This window comes from Camellia sinensis, chromosome 15 (assembly GCF_055761805.1).
Source record: "Camellia sinensis isolate YWXY chromosome 15, ASM5576180v1, whole genome shotgun sequence".
In the NCBI taxonomy this organism is placed as follows: Eukaryota; Viridiplantae; Streptophyta; class Magnoliopsida; order Ericales; family Theaceae; genus Camellia; species Camellia sinensis.
The window spans coordinates 49246000-49264436 of NC_138975.1; the positions used below are offsets into that span (position 1 = coordinate 49246000).

The following is an 18437-nucleotide window of genomic DNA, read 5'->3' on the forward strand; positions in this document are numbered from 1 at the left end:
CAAAAAGCTGATATTTTTACAAAACCCCTTGATCTTTTTCGGTTTGAGTTTCTTAGAAAGACCTTGGGTGTAGTGCTCAGTAACTAGGGTGTTTCCTATTTTTTTAAGTGGGTGTGAGTGGTTGGCTTTTTGTATACTTGGATGTTATAATCTCACTGTCATTGATACCTGTCATCTTTGTATCTAAAATTATATGAACACTGCTCATGTTGCTTCAAAAAAAATTTCTTTGTTCATAGCTCATTCTGAATGCCCATACTCATTAACTTTATGATCTCATTCTGTACACATCCTTGAGATAAACTGTTGCAGGGGTTTCCGCACAAGTGATCAAAGTTCTCTATGGACCATTAACAGTGTTTCTTGTATTTTTTCAGAGGAATTGACCTATGCTAGTATGTCATGGGTGATGTTGAGTCTCTTAACCATCTACCATCTTTTTTCACTTCCATGGTTTCTCCTTCAGTTCATTAAAATTCGGGCATTAGGAAAAGGCTACCTCAGAGGCACCAAACAGGCCATCCTTTTTGTTTTCATTCTTATCTGGTTTGGTCTCCATACTCTTGAGCGTGCATGCCACCAATGAGTGCCCACAAGAAAGAAAGAAAGAAAGAAGAAAAAAAAAAAGGGAATCATTGATTGAGGGGGAGCCTCTGCGTTTACTCAACAAATACCCCGTGATTCCTAGTGGGTTGACTTTTCTCTGTGATGTTCAGTTACTCTTGTCGGAGGTCCAACCATTCGATCACTACGAGGATTAACTCTAGCTTTGTGACTCTCAAGGATTGCACACACACACATTATTTTCGTGAGCTCTCATGTGTGTTTTTGAGTTATGCATTATCATGTTGTTTATGATCATTGATTAAATTCTATCTGACTTGTTTATGATCTTGTGATTCATTTTTTTACTGAACAAGTTTACAAGATTCATGGTTGATGGATAATCTCATCTCAGTATTACAGTCTTCCAATTGTACTCCCCGTTGTTTACAGGACATTTTTTCTCGGTTGAGTTGTTTGTATTTTAAAAAATAAATAAATAAATGGTGGTGTTCTATCCCCACTCGAGCGGAAAATCTCACACTTGAGCGTGAATTTTAGTCTTGCAGCATTTTGTGCCATGTTTTGCTATTCTGTGAGGGTTGTTTTGGTACTCGAGCGTCTATTTCCAAGATCGAGCGTATCCGCGCGTGCTTCATATCCCGCTCGAGCGTTAAACCTCATGCTCGAGCGGACTGGTTTGGTTTAAATTCTCGCTCTCACGACCCTTCAGTTCATTTTTCACCCATTTTTCAGTCTCTCTTCCCTAGGGCTTGGATTACAACCTCATTGAGCCTCATATTGCCATCCTCCTTCCTCTTTCATCTCCGATTCAACCTTGGTAAGTTTCTCTGTCCCTTTCTCTTTGTTTTTTCCTCTGTTATTTCGGCTCTTGTGGAGGTTGTCTGTCGGTTTTTTTTTTTTTTTTTTTTTAGTTTTTTTTTCTCCTTTGCCTCACACACTGTCACCGAGTCTTGGTTTCATCTTAATGGTGAATTTATTGAGTTTTTATGTAGTCTGCTGTGTCCATAGTTCTAGGGTTCTAAGTTGTTGTTCTCATGCCTTTCATTTTGTTCTCTCATCTCTCAACTATATGTTGATTTGGTGAGTTTGGTTCAGATTTGCTAGGTTTTGGATACAAATTAGTGCCTTATTTTCATTATAATGTCATTCCTATTATGCTCTGAGTCTGTCATTGTTATTATGCTAGGTTTTGATATCTTTCTAACACTGTTACTAATGTTTGTTGTGCTCTATTGCTTTGGTTTTTGGGATTGTTTTGTTTGGGCTTTAGTTGTGTTTGGTGTCACCATGTCTGCTCCCAAAAGACGCAAGTCTACAGTGTCTCGTCCTTTGTTTAATCCTGATAGATTTCCCTCTGCCAAACAAGCCAAGTTATTCAAAAAGTCGTTTGTGTCTAGGACTATTCATCTCGAACGTCATGTCCAGCCAAATACCTTCAAGTTTATTCCCATCCATCCTTTGTTTGATCCATTACGCGGAGACTTGGTTTTGTCCTTCTCCGAATGCCAAAATCTAGACTGGGTCTGTGAGTTTTTCTGCAATATTGAGAATATAGATGATATTGGTCCTTCCGTCACCACGTGGGTTCAGACTAAGTCCATCTCTGTCACTCCCGAGCTTATTAGAGGGCTTCTTAGCATTGACCGTGTGTTTTCGGAACATTATCCTTTTCCGGTTTGTCCTACTTGTGATTTTAATGTCGTAGCTGAAGTTTTGTGTGGTGCTCCTCGTAAATGGATCAAGGGCACTTTGATTAAACAGTTTGAACTCCTTCCCGAGTTTCGACTGCTTAATCTTATTGTGTATGCTAATATTATTGTCACCACTGACTCTTCTGAAATCAATCAAGAACAGGGGTTCGTTCTTTTCTGTATTGCTCGTCATATGTCCATCGATCTTGCCACCCTCATTCTTCGTAAGATGATTGCTGTCATTGGTAACAAGCAATTAGGTCTTCCTTATGGTTGTTTAACCAACCGTCTCTTGTCCCGGTTTGAAGTTCCTGTTTTAGAGGATGATGAGTATACCTTTCCATCTAGACTTTTCACTAAGAAGACTGTTTCCCAGAGTCGTGCACATGTCAAGGGGGAGTCTTCTAGGGTTGGTACTTCCGCAGGTACAGCCGCTAGACTTGCCGAGGAGGCAGAGATTGATACTACCACAGCTGGTGCAAAGGAGGATGATGTTCCACCCTGGACTTTTCATGGCCAACTTTGACATTTCAAGGAGGTTGTGACACAGCGGTTGGACTTTTTGGATGCTCGGTTTGATGCCTTTGATGGCCGCCTTGGACAGTTGGAGCAGTCCGCCGTCCAGACTACTACTTAGCTCACTCATATTATCTCTTTGCTTCAGATCCAGCAGCCTCCTCTTCCCCCTTATGCTTGACACAGATCTCTATTCGTTCGACTTGTCTCCCAGCCAAAAAAGGGGAGAATTTTTGAATGTTTGATGATACAGTATGGATATTTGGAAGTATGGATATTTGGTGGATGATACAGTTTGGCTATTTGGTGGTTTGGTTTGGATACTTTGATATACTTTGGCTATAGTTGTTTTTTTTTATATCTGTTGTTTTTGTGGACTTTAGTTATTTCATAGTCATTTGTTATATTCTTATGAAGTTCCACAGTTGTTTTTTTTTTTTTTTTTTTTTTGTGTGTGTTGCTCTCTGATTCACAGGTGGACGACTGATGTTAACTCAACTTTTTTGTAAGGCTTCAGTTTTGTTTTCTTAATGTTCAATAGGTTGTGTTGGGGTTGTCTAGTGCGTGTGTTATAAGGAAAATTGTTTAAAAGAGTTTTGTCCGGGAATTGACAAGGGGGAGATTGTTAGGTCCCTTTATTGTCAAATCCTCGTACAAACTCTGTTTTGAAAAGTTGTAATTTTTCCCTGTTTTTTGACTTTCCCGCTTGAGCGGGACCATTGGCGCTCGAGCATAATATGCGCTATCTCAGTAGTTGGCTGTGTCTGTAAACATACTGAGAAGTGTGATTTCGCGCTCGAGCGTGTGTTCCAGCACTCGAGCGGAAACTTGTTTGGTCACATGCGTATCTTACTAAAGCCGCTCAAGCAGGATGTCTTGCACTCGAGCGGAGATCACGACCTCTGTTTTCTATATATATCTGTTTTAGGCTGATTTTAGGGTTTACTTTTTCTAGATCTTCTTTAAGAGTCCTAGGGTTTCTTTTGAAGTTTTGCTCTGAAGTTTTTGTGAGTTTTCCTTGATATATTTGAGAGGGTTTGAAACCTATGATCTAAGATACATACATCAAGGAGTTTGTTTCTTAATATTCAAGTGTTCTTCTTCGGTAGAATCCAATGATTCAAGCGTGGAGCATCAAAAGAGTTTGATACTGTACGTGGTCGTTGGTTCGACATTAGAAGTTGTGGATTCAACTTCATACTGATCAATTCCGAGACGAAGGCTATGGTGAAAGATTTTCAGAAGGCTTGAAGACAAATTTGATGCGTTAGGTAATTTGTTGGTTGTCTTTGTAATCTTTCTTTCTTCAGTAGTTGATTGATTAGTGGCATTTCGCCCGTGATTTTTTATTACAATTGAAGGTGCTTCAATTGTGATTTTTTCACGTAAAAATCGTTTGTGTCGATTTATTGTTTATTTCGAAAACAACAATCTAAATCACTTTCGTAAGTGCTTGATGATTTAGATTGTGTGTTTTGAATAATTGGGAATTAAAATATTTTAATCTTGATCTAATCACGAATCACTTAGGATTTTCATAACTTTATTTCCGTTTTGTCGCATATTCAAAACTGTTTTGATTCACAAGCATGTAATGTTAAAGATCTTGAGTGCAAGCAATAAGAAATTGATGAATGTGTTGACTCTATAAGACTAGCAAACTAATGCACAAAGTGCCAGTAAAACTAGAAAGAATAATAACACAAATTCCTGTATTTGTAATATGGTTGTCCATATGGAAAAGCAAAATGTTAAATGAAAAACAAGTACACTCTTTCTTAGAAAAGGAACCAACAAGTACACATTTTCCAGAAAAAGGGACATTACATAACACAAATTTTTAGCTGATTATGACAAGAACATAACTGAGTCACATAAAAACATGTTTTTAATGTACAACATTGACATTCAAATGTGTTCACCAATCCAATAGCTGGAACCAAAAAAAAAAAAAAAAAAAAGAATCTCCACATAATATGTTTTACTCCAAGACTCAAAAATTGGATTGGTCTTATTCTAAGTTAAAAAGCAAAACTTCATTACGGAGCATATCATTCTTTTTTTTTATCCAACTTCGATTCCTCCAAGTTGCATCATCAGAACTGTTTTAATTCAAAATCCTGAAATGTCAAAAACAATTCTGAGTGCTTCACTTCCAATTTTAGCAATAAAAGAACTCTATAAGACCAGCAAACTAATGTAAAAAGTTACCTGTAAAAGTTGAAAGTTGAAGCTAAGAGGGTTACACATTTACTTCAACATCATGGTAAAAGATCATCAACATCTTAGACATTCCTGAATGATCTCCGATTGCTCCATCCTGGACATTTTTGGACATCTAAGATTGATAGTTATTTAAAAGCCATGCAAGAAGACCAAACCATGTGTTCATTGTCATTGACTAGAAAGAAAACGATTGAGAGTTGGAAAACATGATGTACAATGACCTTAAAATAGTATACTACAACTTAGGAAAATTAACTTCTAAATTAGTGAAATATGAAGTAATAAAAAAATTAATTTATAAATAACATATAAAAAAAAAAAACTTATGGAAAGGATAAAACTAAAAAATGTAAGAAATCCAGCACTGATGTAACTCAGCAGAACACAAGCTTGGTCAAATGCACAAACACAACACCAAGTAAAATGCACTCAACAGCAAATTTATGCAAACTTGTAGTACTTTTTACCAAAAAAATAAAAAGGTAGAGAAGGTTTTGGTTGTCATCAATAGTCCTTTAAACAAGTTCTAACAGGGAAGAATTCAACTTGCAGGCATAACAAGAATTGTGGAAACCATTAACCATTAGAAGTATTGAACTTCAAACACAAATAACAAACATATTCATCAAAATGAAGAATTATAATTCTCGAATTATGTAAGTTCCTTTCAAGAAAAAAAATATATTGTTTAGGATAATTACGGCTGCGTTTGGTTCTCTTTTGGAATTATGATTCCAATCAAAAAATTTCAAAACTCTTTCAAAAATTCATAGCCAAACACACAACTTAAATTTTTTTTCAAAACTCAAAACCAAACTTTTTTCAAAACTCTATTTAAAAAAAAAAAATTCAATAAAATATATTTTATTTTATTTTTTTCTATAAAATTATTTTTAGAATCATGATTTGAGTGTGGAGTCGTATTTGAGTTATGAGTTTTGAATTGAGTTTTGAAAGAGTTTTGGGTTGTATTTTGAAATTTTTTGAATTTATTTTTTTTTAATATTTTAAAGATTTCTTAATTTTATTTTTTTAGGCTAAATATTTTATATTTTAAATATTTATTTATTTGTTTTAATGTGTACTATATTTCATACATTTATGTGTTGTATTTTTTAAAATATTTAAAATATTCAAAAAATTTAAAAATTTAATTTTTTTAATATATTATTTTTATTTTTATATTTTTTTGTTTTATAAATATATTTTTAAATATTTTAATTTTTTTTGTTATGTGTTTGGTTACGATTTGAGTGTTGAGTTTTGAAAGTAGTGTGAAATTTCAAGTTTTGAAAGTAGTTTGGAGTTTTGAAAATAATTTTTAAATTAAGTTTTGACTTATGTGTTTGGTTACGATTTGAGTGTTGAGTTATATTTTAAGTCTAAAATATTAAAATTGAAAAAATTAAAATATTCACAAAATAAAATAAAATATTTAAAATTAAAATTATATATTTAAAATAAAATTTTCTTAAATATTTTTTAATATTTAAAAAAAATAAATCCAAAAAATTTAAAAATACAACTCAAAATTCAAAAACTCAAAACTCAAAATATAACTCAAAACTTTTTTTCAAAATTTAAAAACACTTTTTAAAACTCATAACTAAACAAATTTTCTCTTTTCAAAGCTCAACTCATAATCCCACACTTAAATCATAACTTCACACTCAAATCATAATTCCAAAACTAAACCAAACGTAGCCTCCGTTTCTTCCTTAATAAATGATTCGCAAACGTAAAATACATCAAAAACAATGTGTTAATGACATTTATGAAATTATGAAGACAATGATGGGTGTTTTGAATTGACAAGAAGCAACCACAATAATCCACATCATTATTAATATTATTATTTGTGTATCATTATTCAAAACCAACCTTATGATCAATATAGACATTCAAAAACACAAAAAGAAAATAGAACTATTAGCTTGTAAAATGAATGTGGAAGTACGTACAGTGTACGAGGTTCAGAATCCATTGCTGGACGAAGAGTGAGTTGCTCAAAGATCACTTCACCATCCATGTGTATAACATGGACACAAGCAATCTTATGCCAGTCCTGTCCTTCCCCGTGGAGATAACGAGGTTTTAGAATTGGACGGCCAAACAATTCCAGCATAGAGAGAGAGGTGGGAAGCCCCTCTTCGACCAAGGATTGGAGCTTAGGGCATTTCACAATCTTCATGTATTTGAGAGAGCCAAGGACTTGAAGGCCCCTATGGTTCAATGATTTGAGATTTGGTAGATATTCAATCCAGAGTGACATAAGAGTCAAGGGCAACAACCCCTCCTCCGGAAAGGACTCCACCCCATCTTCCAGAAAGGACTCCCCCCACTCCATGACATATTTACCTGCTAATGTGAAGTGTCGAAGAAAAGGGAGTCTTTGCAAATCCCATTCTCTTCGGCGAGCGATAAGTTTGCTGCAATTTGTTATTTCAAGTGAATGTAAGCTAGCGGGAAGCCCTCCTTCCGGAAAAGACTCAATTTCTGGACAACCATATAATTCTAGTGATTGAAGAGATGGGAAGAGAGTATGCATTCCTTCAGGCAGCGACTTGAGCTTCTCACAATGCCAGATCCTAAAGTTAGTCAGATTGAGTCCGGGTAGTCCTCCTCAGAGAAAAGATATCAGATTAGAGAACCCATTTAAGAAAAGTGACTCGAGAGATGTCAAATTTTGAAGCCCAAGCATGTTTAGATCTGTAATACTGTTGAAATTTGTACAAAGATGGATTTCTAGAGATTGAAGCTTTGGAAAGAATCCAAGTCACATGGGTTTGAGAGCATCACATGATGATAAGGACAAAGTTTCAAGGGATTTGTAGCAGTTCTCCATATCCTTGGATCTGGGGAACACTAGTTTCGGAAGGCATGTGAGTATGGGCGGCAAAGAATGTAGAACTTCACAATAGCTAATTGAAAGGAATGTAAACATGGGCGGAAACCCTGTATCTGGGAATGACAATAGGCTTGGACAACTCTCTACCCTTAACTCCTTCAGATTTGTTAAAGTGCACAGCTCGGGTGTCGATTCCTTTAAGTTAGGCATATCTAAAATATCCAATTTTGTAAGGGAAAACAAACCTTGACACCCCAATTCTACCCCATCACATCCTTTGAATACTAATTCACTTGTGCCTGCGCCACAAATATTCGAAAGTTGGGACATAAGTCTTGAGCATTCGTGAATCTCAAGTCTCACACAAGATGGAATGTGTTTGGGTAAGCCTCCAATCAGCTTTGGACATTTGATTACTTGAAGCTCTTTAAGCTTAGAGAACTCTCCAGATTCTAATATATACCAGTCCACCCACTCCAACATTTCTTTAAATCTAAGAGTCTCTAGAGATTGAAATGGTTTGCTTAAAGAACTATCTCCATAGAATTCACGGCCTACCTTTGTTATTCCTTGCATCCTTGAAATTTCAAGGTCTTTCAAAGAGGGCAACTGACCAAATGGTGGCAAGGAAAAGCAATACTCACAATTGTCAAGGGACAAATGCACTATATTACAAAATGATTTATCTCCCAACCAATCTGGAAATCTTGTGCCACCAAAGTTTTTAATCTCAAGGCGTTTCAAGTTTGTATGAGGTTTTAGCTTGTTGAGAACATCTCTCTCATTCTGTGAATCATCGGTACTGCTACTCCATTCGAGTACCAGTTCTTCACGGTACATTTTCTCCTCCAATTTTGCCTCCATTGCACCCATGCCATTAGTTACATTTTGCAAACTTGAAATGGAGAGCCTCCTTTGAAGATGACGAAACTCCTTCAACTCTTCAATACCTAACCCCTTGGACTTGCCCACCACAAAGGCAGTTAAAAGTTGAAGGCCTTTTAATTGACTCATTTGCATTGGCATCTCCTGTAAATTAGTTCCAGTAATATCAAGATGGCGCAACTGAATTAGTTTTTGAAGATTTACCGGCAAGGTAGTGAGCTGATAACAATCATATAGCAATAGTGTTTCTAAATTATACGTGGTACAAACTGATTCAGGCAATTGTTTGATTTCCGTGTAAGAAAGATCCAAATACCGTAGATGTAGTAAATTTCCAATTGAATGAGGCAATTCCATAATCTTATAACATGGCAAAGACAACACCCGTAAGCATGTTAGGTTCGGCAAAATATCATCCAAAACCTTTTTGCTCAACCACGAATTAGAATCGTCCACACGCTCTAGTGTTAGAAAAGTCCTTAAAAACTTAGCCTCATTAATTAGCTTGTATTTTTCAAAGCCATCAAATTTTCCTCTAACACATGAGCTATGAAGCACGGATACTCCGAAATAGGCCACGTACGCGTACCGGATACGAATACGCGCCCGATACGCGAGGATACGTATCAGATACGGGAAATGAAGTATCCGATTTTTTTTTTAATTTTTGAATTTCGAATACGTCTCGGATACGCGAGGATACGGTCAGGATACGGCGGGGGCAAAAAAATAATTTAAAAAACTTAAAATGGGGTGAAATTGTAAAATATGAAAAAAAAGATGAAATAAAACACAAAAAAAAGAAAAATAATAAACCAAACTCTCTCTTACCTAGGTATTTGACGCAGCCGCGAAGGAGGAGGAGAAGCAGCTCGCCGATCGTCTCGAACAGCAGCTCGCCGATCGCCGATCAGGTTCGCGATCAGGTTCGTCCCTCTCTCTCTCCCTTTCGCTCCCTCTGTCTGCCTCTCACGAACTCTCTCTCTCTCTCTCTCTCTCTCTCTCTCTCTCTCTCTCTCTCGATCTCGCTCGATCTGTCTGGTTCGAGATGTCGATCTCATCTCCCCCCTCTTCGTCGATCTGTCTCTTCCCCTCCCTTACCTATGTCTGTTTGCATATTTATTTGTATTATTTTAATTTTTTTTATTTTTTATTTTTTATATGTAGACTCTGCAAATCACGTAAGACATTAAAAAAAATAAAAATAAAAAATAAAAAAACTAGTATATTCGGTTTATTGAATCTGATAAAACAAACAAATAAATAAACTTATTAATAAATAAATAAATAAAATAAGGTAAAAAAAACTTACTAATAAATAAATAAATAAACTTATTAAAATAAAATTTGTCAACTTATAAAATTATAAACTTTGTACACTTATTAATAAATCAAATAAGGTAAAAAAAAATTATTAATAAATAAATAAACTTATTGATAAATAAATGAACTTTGTAAATTTTTTTCCCTTAATTTGGGATTGAATTGCATTATGGATGTTATGGGTGATGCTATATTGTTAAAATTATTGAAATTTAATTGAATTGATGAATTTTTTGTTATGGGTGATGCATTATGGTTGTTATGGGTGATGCTACATTATATTGTCTTTTGTTTCAAGTTTTATTTTTATGTATGCTACATTACTAAAAATTGTTGAAGTTTTCTTTTATGTATGTTACATTACTAAAAATTGTTGAAGTTTTATTTTTGTGTATGTTACATTACTAAAAATTGTGAAAAAATATTTTTTATGAACGTATCCCCGCCGTATCCGTATCCTACTTTTTCGAATTTTGATGTATCGCCGTATCCGTATCGTATCGTACCCGTATCCCGTATCCGTTTCAGATATATGATGTGTGTTGCCATCCTTTAACATATAACAGAAATCTCCAAACACAGCTTGAGCTAAATCATTAACAAGATCATGCATGACAAAACAATATTTATTGGCATTTGATCGTTGAAAAAATGACCTTGATTGCAATTCATAGAAGCACTCATAACCTTCCTCTTCCCTCGTTTTATTACTTCTTGGTTGCTCAACAAAACCTTCAGCCATCCACATTCAGATTAATCCCTCCATTTGAAATTCATAATCTTTTGGAAATATAGAACAATAAGCAAAGCATCTCTTTAAATGCGAAGGGAGGTAATGAGAGCTCAATTTTAAGGCTGGAAGAATATTGCTTCTCCTTTGGCAAATCCCATATTCCACTTTTCAATATATTATTCCAATCCTCAACATCCCGTTTAGAGCGCAAAAGACCGGCTAATGTTTTTGCTGCTAGAGGCAAACCTTTACACTTTTTCACAATCTCTTTACCAATCCTTTCAAGATTTGGATGTGCACCACAATCTCCTTTCTCAAATGCATGATTGGCAAACAATTTCCAGCAATCTTCATCCGATAATTGCTGCAAACGATGAATAGGAACTGTTTGCATAATAGATGAAACGCTCTCATTGCGCGTTGTGACAATAACCCTGCTCCCATGTCCTCCATATCCAAAAGGACTCCTCAAGATATCGCAGTTACCATAGTTCTCATTCCAAACATCGTCTAGAATGAAAAGAAATTTCTTCCCAGTCAAGCATTCCTTGAGCTTGATTTGAAGTTGATTAAGGTCCTTTTTAGGTCCGTTGTATCAGAACCCTGCGGAATCACCGCCTCAAGAATTGTTCTTGTAACCCTTACAACATCAAATTCATCAGAGACACAAACCCATGCTTTCATATCGAAGTGTTCATCCGCTCTGCCATCGTTGTATAAAAATTGAGCAAGGGTGCTCTTGCCAACCCCACCCATCCCCACTATCGCAATCACATCTATCTTTTGATTACCACCACTTGCCTCATCCGAGAGGAGCAACTTAATTACATCCTCCTTGTTATTATCCCTTCCACAAACACTAGATTCATCAACCAAAGAAGTTGTTGGCAATCTGTGATTCCATTTTTGCGCAGCAACTTCTCTCAAACCAAGGACATCTTTTTCTTTCGCAAAATATTCTAATCTATCAATGATCTCCTCTATCTGGGACACTATATCTGCATCAAATGAATTAGAAGAAGAAGTCAAGGTGGGGCTTCGTACCTCAGCTTCAGACTTGCATCGTAAAGCTTCGGTAGCAATCTCATCGAGTAAATCATCTGCATGATACACAGCAACTTTAAGTTTGTCCACCCAGTCTTTCACAGCAGGGTTAGTGATCTGCTTGTACTCTGCATCATCGAGCACAACATTTAGTCCCAGCAATGTTAACTTGAGCTTCCTGAGGAGTTTATCATCAAGCTTTTGAGCACGGAAAAAGTTGACGAACTTGCGAGAAGCCAAACGGTCAAACAGCACTTGAAGGGTGGCGGACAGAAATGCTCCTCCAACCAAGGCGGCAGGCATGTTGTTATTTTTTCTTGTAGTTGTAGAGGTAGAAACAGAGATTAGGAAGATGAAGGAAATAGATTGTAGAGTGAAAGAAGAGAAGCCAAGATTTGATGAGATCACATCACCAGTTGGACCAAGACTTTGCCTGCAAGTTGCAACCTTTCCTTTTCTTTGAAATGTCACAAGTAGTCAGTGGCAAACACAGGAATTAGAATAAGGGAGAGGGGGGTGGCAATTAAATTTTATATTTAAAATTGACCACTAAATTAAAATTATTTTATTCATAGTAAAAATATTGTATGTAAATTATAACAAAAGAAACATTATTATAATTATAAATTTTCTAAAAAACATCATTAAATTTGCAAATAAATTTCTCAGTCAATATTAGAATATGTACAAAACAAAAACAAAAACAAAAAAGCAAATTGTATTATATGAATACTTTTTTCATATTATAGAACAAGTAGTAATGTTATACAAAAAGAAAAATTATATAGTAATGGTGCTAGACAAACAGAACAAATAGTGTTATATGAACATAATTTTTGTCATTGTCACATTATTTTGAAATTAAACTCTATATAAAAATTGTGGTGATATATAACTAAATCTATAAATAAAAACAACCACTACGAGTGATAATCAAACACAGCTATAAGTTATTAACATTCCTAATTTAATTAATTGTGGTGAGAACTGAAAGCATTTTTGAAAGGAGGAGCCATCTTTGCAATTAGCAAAGAAGAAACCAAACACTACCTACAATAATACAAATTTTCCAGACTCTGCCACTTTCCCCTCTAGTCCACCTGGGTCCACCGTTGCAAGCAATTGTTGTGAATTTGTCTCATTTCTACCTACCGAAATAAAGCTATCAAGATAATCTCATAAGGAAACTACCCTTTGATATATTTTTTTTCTTCTTTAAGAAATTTAAGATAAATTACAAATACATCTTTTGAAATTTATTCAAAATACGAATTGCTTTATATGGTTCTGAAAATTACATCTCGCCTCTTGAAGCTTTTAATTTCATAACAAATGACCATTTTTATTAATAAATTATCAGGTCAATTAATAATTTTAATGATATCAAAAATTTGTTTTAATTAAAAATTCAAGTAATTCTATTATTATATACAATTTTCCCTCGTTAGTCAACCATCAAGTCAACTAACAGAAAATGTTTAGGTAAGTCATTAATTTTTATTTAATATCAATTTTGCCCATACTTCGTTCCCTACTTGTCCAATGCAAGCATCTTAGTTTTTCTGTGTCACAAAACCTGTAAACAAGAAGTAAAAGAACAATAATATTTCACCAGACGAACCAAGAGAAAATTATACTTGTTACAATATGTAATATGTTAACTTAAGACTGGAAATAAATAAATAAATAAAAAAATAAGACTTTAACTCCTTGTAAATTTTCCTAACCAACCTTGAGCTCAATGATCATTGAGTAAAATTTGAAAAAAATAAAAAATAAATAACAAGTTATGAAAAAGACATCATGAATTTAAATACCAAAAAGTATGGGACTACCATAAAGTGAATATCAATATACAAAGAGAAATCCTACGGTACACATCCCTCCATATGCATCCTCTCATAAATTGGCATAATTTTATCACAAATTTCGTAACATTAACCACAAAATGCGCAACCTCGTCACAAATTGACGTGAGAAAAAATATCATAACTAAACCACAAACGTTTGTTATATGAACCACAAAATGTTGGACATTTTATTACGCCAATTTGTGATAAGATTATGTATTTTGTGGTTGATCTTATGAAATTTTATAATAAAGTTAGGATAATTATGGAGGGTGTGTACCATAGGGTTCCTATATATATATGGTATTACAAAAAAACTAAGTGTTAAAAACCCAAAGAGAATAATAATAATAATAATAAAGCGAAACAAAAAAAAAAAAAAAAAAAAAAAAAGAGATAGAAAAATAGAAGGCCCAGCCTTATTAATGATGTGGCTGGCAACCTATTATTGTATTTCTAATTAGATTTCTACTTGGCCAATCTATCATGGAAAAGTATCAAGCTGATGAGAAAAAAAAAAGAATCAAGAAGAGAGAAAAAAGAAGTAAAATAATTACCCTGAATTTCTATTGAATTCCCAGTTACTAACATGCAATGGACCTTACTGTTGCAGCTTGGGAGCCACACCACATGACATCGCACAAACTACTTTTTTCCGGCTAGGACTTTTATCAAGTACTTGGTGCCCCACCATCACAACCACCACTTTCAACCACATATCACAACCATCACCTTCCACCCCCACATCTGCCTTCACCACCAACCTACCACAGCCACAAACTCACCCCCACTCCATCTCTCTCGCATCACCATCCCACTTTACCTCTTCGCCATCAACCCACAAAACTACACAAATCAAATCCATCTCCACCCAAAATAGAAGTGGCTAGAGAAGAGAGACTTATTTTTTTAGTAAATTGTAACGGTAATTCTTACATTTTAATTCTTGTAGTTTTAATTGATTTAATTTTAATGTTGAATTTATGATTTTATCTCAATTTAATTTAATTAGTTACAATTCTTAACATTTTTTTAATAAGATATATATATATATATATATATATAAAAGTTTCATGTGTCATATTTTTAAGGTAAAATTACAAATTTATCTAACTCAGCCCTCATTTAGGAACATACTATTTTAGTAATTTTTCAGTTTTTTAGCTAAAAGATGAGGTAAAAAAATTAGTATATTTATGATGACTTTTTGATTTTTTTACAAAAAAAATGTGCAAAAAGTAAAAAGAAAAATGAATCTTTGATTTTTTTTTATATAGTTTTTTGAATTTTTTAATAACTTTCGATTTTTAGGGGTTGTTTGAGATGACCTAAATAAGTGTATTTTTTATCTTTTTACGAAAAGATATGCAAAAAAGTAGAGAGATGATGTGATGGAAAAAAAGAAAAATAAATAAAAAGTGTGTACTTATTTAGGATAGCCAAACTTGGCCTTAAACTAAAATATGATGCTGCCAAACAAGGCCCCAGTGACTTAATCTCAACTGATTTACTGATATTTAGAAAAAAAAAAAAAACAAAACAAAACAAAACAAAACAAAACTAATGATATTAACAATTTGATTAAATTGATACAAAATCTAAAATTAAGGGTTAAAATTGAGTCAATTGAAGATATAAAGACCAAAATAATACAAGAGGTAAAATATAAGGAACATCAATATAATTTGCCCTTATTTTTTTAATCTAACTAAACATGAGAATGAATATTTTGCTGAAATAATTATTCTATTTCAGTGAATCAAACACTATTAATTCCATACTGGTAGATAATGGCCTGGTTACATGAGATAATGTGGCTGTGAATGGTGAAATAATGACCCATGTTGAAAAGTGAATACATGAGATATGAAGGGAATTTGATAGACTATATAATGGTGAAAGAGTACTTCCACAATTTCTATTACAGACGTTAATGGGGTGTTTGGTTGAGGGATTTGGGAAGGGATTTGGAAAGGAAGAGGGAAAAGGGGTTTCAAACTATATGAAATATATACATATTTTATTCACATTTCACCTACCTTTTCCATTTCTCTTTCCAAATCCCTTCCCAAATCCCCCAACTAAACACAGGATAAGAGACAATCACTAACGAGGAGTAAGGGGTGTCAGTGTAATTTATTCTATTTTTTTATAAAAAAAAATTTAAAAAATTATATTTTTTAAAATTTACTTAAAATATGAATTGTTCTTTGTGGTTCTAGAAATTATATCTTGCATTTTGAAGTTTCTAATTTCATAATAAATTACTCTTTTATTAATAAATTATTAAGTCAATTAATAATTTAAGTATTTTTTTATTGTATAAGAAAATAATTAGAAATGTTTATATTTATTTTGTTAAATAAAAAAAATTCAACAAAGAAATATTTATAATTTTCAAACTGTACAAGAAATAATTCATATTTTAAGTAAATTTCAATTGATTTATTTGTAATTTCCCTGTCACCCAAAGTCTCAAATTTGAATCCCAGTTAGGTTGATTGGTCATTGTGAGATTAAGGCCAAGTTTGGCAACTCTTAAAAAATTTAAAAAGTCAAAAAATCACTATCCTATTTAAATCACATCATCTTATTTAAGTCACATCACCTCTCTAACACATCACTTCAAACCCAATCCAAACCCAACCCATATTTCATAAAAAGTCAAAAAGTGCACAAAAAATATAATATTGTGAGTTTTAAATATTTTTTTTATAAAATAATTAAATTAAGGAAAATTATATGGATAAATTTGACAACTCGGATTTACAGTCCCCCAATTTATCCAGAATGTTGATGTGTGATTGAGATTGAATTTGTGTTATGTGGAGTCTATGTGTAGAATAAATCTAAACCACTAAATAATAATTTTAGGTAATTTCTGAATAGTAAAGTTAGAATTTGTAATATTACTAAAATTATATATATAATAAGTCATGATTACAGAAAAACTTTTATAATATCACGAGATTATAGATTTAACTCTTATGGAGGAAAATTTAATATTTTTTTATGGTATTTATTTGTCTTCTATAATGAGAGTTGCATATAGTTAGGGCTATTTGTTGTGGTGGTGGTTGGACTTGGTGACTCAAGTATTGGTCAATTAAATATAATGTTTTTATGTATTTGTAATTATTCTCCTAGCAATTGATTTAAAAAAAAAAAATCATTGCAAAATTAATTAAATAAGGGTTATTTATACGAAAACCCCCTAAACTAATGAGAAGTATCATTTTAACTTCTTAAACTATAGAAGTATAGAAATGAACCCCCTAAACTATAAATATATATATATATACACACAAATTGAACCTCCTAACGAAAATGGTCAAAATGAAACATGCTAATAGTTTAGGAGGTCCATTTATACACTCTTATAGTTTAGTGGGTAAAGCAATACTTCTCAATAGTTTAGGGAGATCATTTGAACGTTTCCATAATTTAGGAAGTTAAAGTGATATTTTGCAATAGCTTAAAGGGTCTCCATGTAAATAATTCATCAAATAAAAAAATTATTAATATTGTGAATTTATATATATTTTTTTAATAAAATTATTAGATTGAATTTTTATACGTAACGAGTCTAAGAGATGATTGCAGCAAAACTTTGCCAAGTCAAATTTAGTTTCTAGTTTAATTGATTGCTCATTGGTGACACTTATCTTTTTAAGAGTAAATTACACTTCATCCATTTATGTTTGATTGTTAATCTATTTTGACTTTTCAAATTTATTTATTTTTTACTTGGCCCTTTATATTTTTAAATTTTCTCAATTCATTCTTAAAATTAACTTTTGTTCAAAATTAGATAGAAAATGTCATAATAACTATCACATAACATATAAAATATTTTATTATAAGTGTTAGGATTATTATCCTAAGGAAATTAATAATTTGTGGTTTGACAATACCTTTTTTGACAAAGCTTGTTATTAAAATTTTTGATTCAAATTCATTTTGATTACTGATTTTTCAAATATCTATTTTGATGAAATCAATCTAAAATTTTGTGGCTGTTTCATTTTCCAAAACTTTGAACTCACTCATATTTGGTGCCTGTAATGGTTTTTAAGTACGTTTTGTTCTCAATATGGTCTGAGAATTAATTTTCAAAAATCAGAACTATATCCTAGCCCGAATATGACCACAAGTGACAGGCAGTGGATTCAGTCACTATTACAAGTGAAAGTGGTGTCCAAACCAAGGGTGTATTTAGGGGCAAATTTGGGTTTTCAGGGTTGGTCTGAAGAGGAGATTTTTGAATCAATTCTTGATAAACTACAAAATAGGTTACAAGGATGGAAGTGTAACCTTTTGAATTTTGCTGGTAAGGGAGTGTTGGTGAAACATGTGTTACATTCTATCCTAGTCTACCTAATGTCTGTTTTTCAAATGCCTGCCAATTTTTTAAGCGAAGTAACATCGATGGTTAGGAGATTTCTTTGGCATCCAAACAGAGACACGGGTGTTTATTGCAAAAAATGGACACATGTTTGTTTGCCAAAAGAGCAGGGGGGTTTGGGATTTGGGAATCTTAGGTGCTTTAATCAAGCGTTGTTAGCCAAACAGGCATGGCGGATGCTGAATAACCCAAATATGTTGTTGTCAAAATTCTCTTAAGCAAGTATTGTTGCTAATCAACCATTCTTGACAGCCCAAAAAGGAAATAATTCTTCATGGGGCTGGCGTATTATTTTATGGGGCAGGGATTTGTTGAAAATGAGCCTTCACTGGGTAGTGGGGAATGGTCA

At 33.2% G+C, this 18437-nt stretch overlaps 1 pseudogene across 1 annotated transcript; it reads right to left on the reverse strand.

Annotated features, from left to right (window-relative positions):
• Positions 1-4400: 4400 nt before the first annotated feature.
• Positions 4401-12307, reverse strand: LOC114295143 (putative disease resistance RPP13-like protein 1; annotated as a pseudogene). The gene is made up of 6 exons (XR_014356327.1): positions 10424-12307; positions 7795-9390; positions 7719-7758; positions 6962-7619; positions 4986-5094; positions 4401-4894 (listed from the first exon to the last, which is right to left on the reverse strand). The product of XR_014356327.1 is annotated as a putative disease resistance RPP13-like protein 1 (transcript).
• Positions 12308-18437: the final 6130 nt, after the last annotated feature.